Source organism: Pinus tabuliformis, chromosome 3_1 (genome assembly GCF_031772625.1).
Source record: "Pinus tabuliformis cultivar Carrire ecotype Pingquan chromosome 3_1, CPIR1, whole genome shotgun sequence".
Taxonomy (NCBI): domain Eukaryota; kingdom Viridiplantae; phylum Streptophyta; class Pinopsida; order Pinales; family Pinaceae; genus Pinus; species Pinus tabuliformis.
In genome coordinates, this window is record NC_142301.1 from 735,083,950 (window position 1) to 735,093,130 (window position 9,181).

Sequence of the window (9,181 nt, forward strand, 5' to 3'; positions counted from 1 at the left end):
ACTCACTTCTAACAAAAAATTCTAATAACTGGAACCTACAAAGAACAAATGGGTTGGAATTACCTGTGAAAAGGCTCGAATTGGAGTGTCAATGCCTCGACTGATACCGAGCCAGCCTTCATATGCTTTTCTCCTCCTAAGAAGAGTGAAGTTGGATCTATTATCCACATAATGTCACAAGATTAGGTACCAAATGGAATTTTTCATTACATGTGCAACTACCACCCCACTAGACTCTTCCCCTCCATTTATCGCTTGCACCACCAATGTTGAAAAATGAAACAAGAAATTCTCAATTTGATTTTGCCTTAATTAAATTGAGGAAATTTGAATTTCCACATCATCGGACAATTTGGATGAGGTTAACTTGTGTGACATGGCTTGTGTCACCCAATTTACTCATTAAATTCAACTTGGAAGAGTTAGAGTTTATTTCTGCATGTGTGATTGCTAATTTGTAGTAATCAAGGTCAATTATCTCAGGTTGTTTTCAATTAAACTAGTTCCAACTTTTGAAGGAACTAATGGAAGGTCAGTTAAGGAGCGCGACTTCAGTCAAACTCAATGATCATCAAGTTAACTAATCAATCAACCCAAAATGACTAGTGCATGCAGAGAGTTCAAGTTCCCCATGCTTGGTGGAAATTCCAAGGCAATGTAACTGTTAGAAATAATACTGAGAGGGGGGGTGAATCAGTATTAACAAGTCAATAATATTTCATTTCACAATCAGATTTGTATACGCTACTTCAGTTAATGAAACTTGTGTATATATGCAATTGTTGTTAAGGAAACTAGCGTATACCCTACAGACTTATAATCTAGTTAATTCATCATATGTTGATCTTTAATCTGTGCATCAGAACCATATAAACAGTAACCGGGTACAGTAAAACAAAGCAGACAATCACACACAAGATATAAGGTGGAAACCCAATGTGGGTGAAAACCACCTACTACAATTCGTCTCTATCTTGTTTTAATAAGAAACTTCTTTTTACAATATTTTTGTATTGGTGCAGTCTTATACCAGTACGCAGGCTTCTACCTGCAGAAGGCTACAACCTTCTCTCGATCTCCAGCTTCTCCTGGAATGGAGCTTTAACCCCCTTAGCTCTTGTACTAGCTGATGTGTTTACTAGTATGTAGGTGTTGACCTACAGAAGGCTACAACCTTCTCTTTTTCTTCCAGGGACCACGTTTCATAAATTTTCAGACTGGATCCATCAAGAACATCAATCAAACATCAAAATATATCTGCATCAACAAATCTACTTTGCACCAACCAAAACTGAATCAAACAATCACTTCTCTGAATGCTATAAACAGAATACAGTAATAGTAACCAGAACCTAAGCCAGAACCCAGAACATTTCCACAACAACCAGAAGTAGCCAAAAACATATTTTATGAGGTGTATGCTACTTCAATGTGTCGAACATGCGTGCATAGGCATTCTTCCCAAGGTAAACCTGCGTATACGTTGTTTTTAAATGCCGAACCAACGTGTATACACGCCATTGCTATAATGAACCTGTGTACAAATATGTAAAATATGATTTAACCTTTACAACTATTCAGACATTAGTTATACCCAGATCATCAGATTTATAGATTACGACATGCGTCAATTATTCAGATAAAAGATCAAAACTACACAAAGATACTTCTCTTCAAGTCTTAAGATCTTGACCCATCAATAGAACTTATCCTTGATCAAGCGCTCAGGTTCATCCTTGATTCATATCCAACTATGCACCATAACCTAATGACCTGTATTCTAGATCTTATTCTTCATTAGATATTCAATACTTGAGTGACTTTGCCTAATGATCTTCTAATCCTTTTATAGTCTTAGGCCTTACTCAATACCATGGTCCAAAACCACTTAGAAGCAATACCTTGGACCAAATACCTGGGGTCGACACTTCAGACAGGATAACTTGGACCAATACCATGGATCAAAATACCATAGACCAAATACCACGGACCAAAACTGGTTTTCCAACATGTACGCACCTTTCTTTGCATGAAAGTGTGTGTGTATGCCGTATGCGCCTTTTGTTATACTAACCCTCGTGTACATGCGACTTGGACAATAGGGACCCTGCGTATATCTCTCTTTCTTCATTATCTGAGCCTGAACTGTGATCTGTCATCTGTGTGAGTTTCCATCAAGGACAACACCTGTGTCATAGTGCCAAGTCTGTGTCATAATGCCAACAATCTCCCCCTTTGGAATTGATGGAAACCCCAAATCACTCTCCCCCTTTGTCGTCAAGGGCAAAGGGTTGTGCTCCCGCTGATTACATGTTGCATTCTCTGATATGCTAAAGTGTGTTGTCCATGCTCCCCCTAACTGTAAGCAAGGTCTGCAAAAAATATGTTCTACAAGAAGAACATGACTCTATACATCATACATGACTTTCCTATCACCAAAGACTCATACATACATCCATCTCCCAACCAAGTGGGGATATACCAAATGTTTATACATGACAGATAAGAACATTACATCATCCATCCCATGCATAGTGGGGAAACAAAATAGGTCGTTACATGACCTTGCTAATAAAAGATATACATGACATAGAGACAAAATATCTAAAACAAGACTATGATAGTTATCAACAACTATCATCAGCAGCATCTGTCAATCACCATCCAGACCAGCAACCATGATCTCACCTGTTCCACCTGAATCAAAAACAACTATGAAATTGTACCAAGTCTTCTAAGATAATGCCAACAATGCATTATTAGAAGTATATGCTCCCCCTGAACTTGTGCCAGATGATCATTATCAGACCCATATTAGAATATTTTCATCCTGAGTCTGATCCACTATTTTTCCTCAAACCAACATATACGCGACTATATCCACAGCAACCAGCGTATGTACGCGGATATGCTTCATTAAACTCGCGTACAACCACTTTTCTCTGAACTAGATAGGTTTCAACAGCAAGATGATGTATCAACTACTCCCAGCTTCTGTCTGAGATATTCAAATGTCTCTCTGGGCAGGGATTTGGTGAATATATCAACAACCTATTCTTTGGAGGGAACGTACTCCAATTTGACCTTTTGTTCAAGCACTTGTTCATGGAGAAAATGATATTTGATAGGTATGTGTTTGATCTTGGAATGCATGACTGGATTCTTTGGAATATTGATTGCACTTGTATTATCACATAGAATGGAGATGGGTGGAGTACATGTAATTTGAATGTATTTCAATGTTTGCATCATCCAAAGGAGTTGTGGCAACAAGATGCAGCAGCCACATATTCTGCTTCAGCTGTAGATAATGATATTGAACTTTGTTTCTTGCTGAACCAAGACACTAATCTAGAACCCATATAGAATGCACCACCACTAGTTCTTTGTTTGTCATCCACGCTTCCTGCCCAATCTGCATCTGTATATGCATGAAGTGTAAGATCTGTATCCCTAGGATACATAGACCAAAATTCTGAGTTCCTTGAAGATATTTGAAGATCCTTTTTACTGCCTGCAGGTGTGATTCCTTTGGATTTGCTTGGAATCTTCCAACTATTCCCACTGCATGCATGATGTCTGGTCGGGTACCTGTTAGATAAAGCAGACTGCCAATCATGGATTTGTAGGTTGGTTGATGTACTGCTGTTGATTCATCATTTGAACTGAGACTGCATCCTGTTACCATAGGTGTACATACTGGTTTAGAATCTTCCATGCCATATTTTTTCAAGATCTACTTGAGATACTTGGTTTGTGATAGAAAAATACCATCTTTATTTTGTTGAACTTGTAAACCAAGAAAATATGTGAGTTCACCAAGCAGGGACATTTCAAATTCTTTCTGCATTACCAAAGCAAAGTTTTGACTCATGGCTTCTTCATTGCTACCAAAAATGATATCATCAACATACACAACAAGTATTAGCAATTTATCATTGTCAATCTTTGTATATAGATTGCTATCAGTTGATCCTTTTGAAAAACCTTGTTGATGGAGGTATTTGTCAAGACGGTAGTACCAGGCCCTTGGAGCTTGTTTTAGACCATAGAGAGCCTTTTTGAGTCTGCATACAAGTTTTGGATCATTTCCAAGGATGAATCCATCTGGTTGCTCAATATATACTTCTTCTTCCAAGTCTCCATTAAGAAAGGCAGATTTTACATCCATTTGGTATACTTTGAAGTTTTGAAAGATAGAAAGAGCAAGAAACATTCTTATGGCTTCAAGTCTAGCAACAAGTGCAAAAGTTTCTTCAAAATCTATACCTTCTTGTTGAGCATATCCTTTACAAAAAAGTCTAGCCTTGTTTCTAATAACTTCTCCATTTTCATTCAGCTTGTTTTTTAATATCCATTTGGTTCCTATGATATTCTTATCATGAGGTCTAAGAACTAATTCCCCAGTATTATTCTTTTCAATTTGCTCAATTTCTTCATTTATGGCCTTAACCCAACATTCATCTTTGCATGCTTCATTTACATTTTGAGGTTCAATGGAGGAAAGCAATGCTAGGTAGCTTGAAGCTTCTGTAATAGTTCTTCTTGTCTGCACACCTGCCTCTTTCTGTCCCAAAATTTGAGTCTCTGGATGATTTTTCTAAACATATCTGGATGGAGTCTTTTCTTCTACCGTTATCTGCTCTTCTGGTGCTTCATTGGTTTCTTCTTCTTCAGCATTAGCCTGATTTGATGTGGAAGGATAATCCTCATCTTCTTCCCAGTCTTCAGTTTTTACCTGCTTTGGATTTTTGCCTGCTTCATCAACCACAACATCAATACTTTCAACAATTTTCCCAAGTCTTTTATTATAACACTTATATCCTTTACTTCGGGAAGAGTAACCAAGGAGAATGCCTTCATTTGCTCTAGGTTCAAACTTTCCAATTTTTTCATTAGTCCTTTTGATGTAACACTTGCTTCCAAAAACTTTGAAGTATTTTATAGTAGGAGTCTTACCATACCAAAGTTCATGTGGAGTTTGAGTGATGTTTACCCGAATGTTTGTTTTGTTGAGAATAGTGACGGAAACAAATGTAGCTTCACCCCAGAAGGTTGCAAGAGTTCCAGACTCATCTAGCATGGCACGAGCCATTTATTGAACAGATCTGTTCATCTTCTATACCACTCCATTTTGTTGAGGATTCCTTGCAGTAGAGAATTCCCTTTTTATTCCATGTTCTTCACAAAAATTGAAGAATTCATCTGAGGTAAATTCCCCTCCTCGATCAGACCTGAGGCATTTGATTTTGTGATCTGATTCATTTTCAACCAATGCCTTAAAGGCTTTGAACTTTTCAAATGGTTCATCTTTATGCTTTAGAAGTCCTATCCAACACATTCTAGAAAAGTCGTCAATGAACAATATAAAGTATTCTTCTCCACGAGGTGACTTTTTCCTTGATGGACCACATAAATCAATATGAACAAGTTCAAGAGGCTTACTAGCTAATCGTTCCTTCTCAGGGAAATGAGCTCTGGTTTGCTTACCAAATTGAAATTATTTGCATATTGTATTTTCTGGAATGCTGATATTAGGAAAACCACGAACAACCTGGTATTTTCATGCTTTCCTTATTTGAGGGAAGCTTAAATGCCCCAATCTTCTGTGCCATAGCCAATGTTCATCATTTATGCTTAGATAGCATTGTTGTTGTCCTCCCTTGAGTATGTATAAGTTGTTTGGAGTTCTTATGCCTTTGATCATGATTTCTCTTGTATCAAGCTCACGAACAACACATACATTTGATCGAAATACTACTTCATTTCCTTGATCACACATTTGACTAACACTCAATAGGTTATGCTTAAGACCATCAACATACATAACATTCCCAGCTTTAACCTTTTCTTTTAAGAGAACAAAACCTTTACCTTTTATGACAACAGGAGTGTCATTTCCAAATGAGAGCTTCTTTTCCTTTTCTAAGGCATTATATGACTGAAGCTTATCTTTATCACCTGTCATGTGTTTCGAGTGTCCACTGTTAATATACCACTGATTTTCTTGTCCTTCTACATACAAGGCTATACCACATCTTTCTGTTTGTGGTTCTTTCTTTCTCCATGTTTTGGGACCCAATGAAGTTTGCTCCTTCTATGATGTTTGCCGAAATTTACTCTTGCATTCAGAATCTTCATGATTGAAGTTGTTAAAGATAGAGCATTCTATTTCATTTTCAAAAGGAGAAAAGTTATTGTTGGTCCTTTTCATGATCCCAGTCACATTCCTTTGATTTTGTGCTTCTAAAGTCATGATGGTTTTGTAAGCAACACATTGAGCAACTTTGTGTCCAAAGTTATGACATGAAAAACATTGGCCATTAAAGAAGTTTCTGTGATGATCGAATCTACTGACCTGGTGATTCATTCTTGAAACTGATTGAGTATGGTTTACCTGAGGTTGGTTGTAGCTTCTGTTCATCCTTGAAGTAGATTGAACCCGATTTGCCTAGTGATCTACTTTATGCCTTTGCTGGCGATTGTCAAACTGTTCACTTCTCTTTGTTGCATCAAGATAGCTTTTAGTGCAGGTTGACGACTTCATTAATGCTTCTTCAGTATATCCAAGACCTGTCTTTATCAGAGGAGAGCGCTACACTTTGATAATTTCATCTAAAGTTTCTGATCCTTTAGCAAATATGAGATTGAGAGCTTTTGTTTTCTCAATATCTTTTCTTAGACCCACAATTTCACATTCTAACTTTTCATTGTGTTTTTTTTGTTTCAGCAAGTTGGCATGTCATAGTATCTATAATCATATTCTTTTCTTCTAGATAGATTTTGAGTTTAGAGATTTCTTCATAAAGGTCATCTTCATCTAAAGCATCCAAGAAATCATCATCTTCAAAAGCCATAAGAAGTCTATAGTCATTACCATGTTCATCTTCATCACTATTTGATAAACCATCGCTATCGTCATGCGTATAGTAGCTTTTCTTACTTACATTCTATTTTCTATTCCATTTTTCTGATTCCTTACCTTTATCAAGCTTATCATTATGAGGACATTTAGCCGCATAATGATTGAATCTTCCACAAGCAAAGCATTTGAAAGGTAGTTTACCTCTGAATCTTCCGGAACCCCGTTGAAGGTTCTTGACAAAGTTTGCTTCTTCCTCTCCTTCTGAAATATGTCCTGGTTCATTGAGCTCTTCTCTTCCTGAAGCTTTAAAGGCGGCTTCTCTCATGTCTGATGGACCTCCTTTTATCATTTCGAAAGCAGTTAAGATTCCCCGCAGCTGTGTCATAGTGATACTCTGAAGATCCTACTTTTCTTCTATTGCGGAAACTTTTGATTCAAACTTTGTAGACAAAGATCTTAAAACTTTTTCAACTAAAGTAACTTCTTTTATCTCTTCACCCAAGTTCTTCATGCGATTAACAATCTCATCTATGCGTAAGAAGTAATTAGCTATACTTTCATCATTGTGCATTTTGAGTGTTTCATATTGAATTCTGAGAGATTGCAGTTTTGCACATTTTTCCTAGTCGTCTCCTTCATAGCTTAGAATGATCTTGTCCCATATTTCTTTGGCGGTCTTGAGCTGCATAACTTTGACAAATTCTGATTGTGACAGGCTCCCCAATAATGTATTGATAGACTTGGCATTGGTTTCATATTGCTTTTTACCATCCGTATCTGTAGGAATTGCTAATGGAAATGTATATCCTCCTTCTACTATTTCCCAAACATTTGTTCCAAGAGATTGAAGATAGGATATGGTTTTTACCTTCCAATAAATGAAGTTGCTCCCATCAAAGATCGATGGTCTAATGGATGCCTCTCTTTTGTAGTTACTCATGATGATAGATCTTCCTTCAAGCGATCAAGCTTCTTCTGAAGGACCTGCTCTGATGCCAATTGTTGGAAATAATACTAAGATGGGGGGTGAATCAGTATTAGAAAGGCAATAATATTTCATTTCACAATCATATTTGTATACGCTACTTCAATTAATGAAACTTGCGTATATACGCAACTGTTGTTAAGGAAACTAGCGTATACCCTGCAAACTTATAATTTAGTTAATTCATCAGATGTTGATCTTTAATATGTGCATCAGAACCATATAAACAATAACCAGGTACAGTAAAATAGAGCAAACAATCACACATAAGAATACAAGATATAAGGTGGAAACCCAATGTGGGTGAAAACCAATGTTCTAAGTCGTATCTATCTTCTTTTAATAAGAAACTTCTTTTTACAATATTTCTGTACTGGTGCATTCTTATACCAGTACACAGGCTTCTACCTGCAGAAGGCTACAACCTTCTCTCATTCTCCAGCTTCTCCTGGAAGGGAGCTTCAACCCCCTTAGCTCTTGTACTAGCTGATGTGTTTACTAGTATGTAGGTGCTGACCTACAGAAGGATACAACCTTCTCTTTTTCTTCCATGGACCACGTTTCATAAATTTTCAGACTAGATCCATCAATAACATCAATCAAACATCAAAATATATCTGCATCAACCAATCTCCTTTGCACCAACCAAAACTGAATCAAACAATCACTTCTCTGAATGTTGTAACCACAATACAGTAACAGTGACCAAAACCCAAGCCAGAACCCAGAACACTGCAACAGCAACCAGAAGTAGCCAAAAACATATTTTATGAGGTGTACGCTACTCCAATGTGTCGAACATGTGTGCATACACATTCTTCCCAAGGTAAACCTGCATATACGTTGTTTTTAAATGTCGAACCAACGTGGATACGCGCCTTTGCTATAATGAACCTGCATACAGATCTGTAAAAGATGATTTAACATTTACAACTATTCAGACATCAGTTATACCCAGATCATCAGATTTACAGATTACGACATGTGCTAATTATTCAGATAAAATATCAAAACCACACAAAGATACTTCTCTTCAAGTCTTAAGATCTTGACCCATCAATAGAACTTATCCTTCATCAAGCGCTCAGGTTCATCCTTGATTCAGATCCAGCTATGCACCATAACCCAATGACCTGTATTCTAGATCTTATTCTTCATTAGATATTCAATACTTGAGTGACTTTGCCTAATGATCTTCTCCTCCTTTTATAGTCTTAGGCCTTACTCAATACCATGGTCCAAAACCACTTAGAAGCAATACCTTGGACCAAATACCTGGGGTCAACACTTCGGACAGGATACCTTGGACCAATACCATGGATCAAAATACC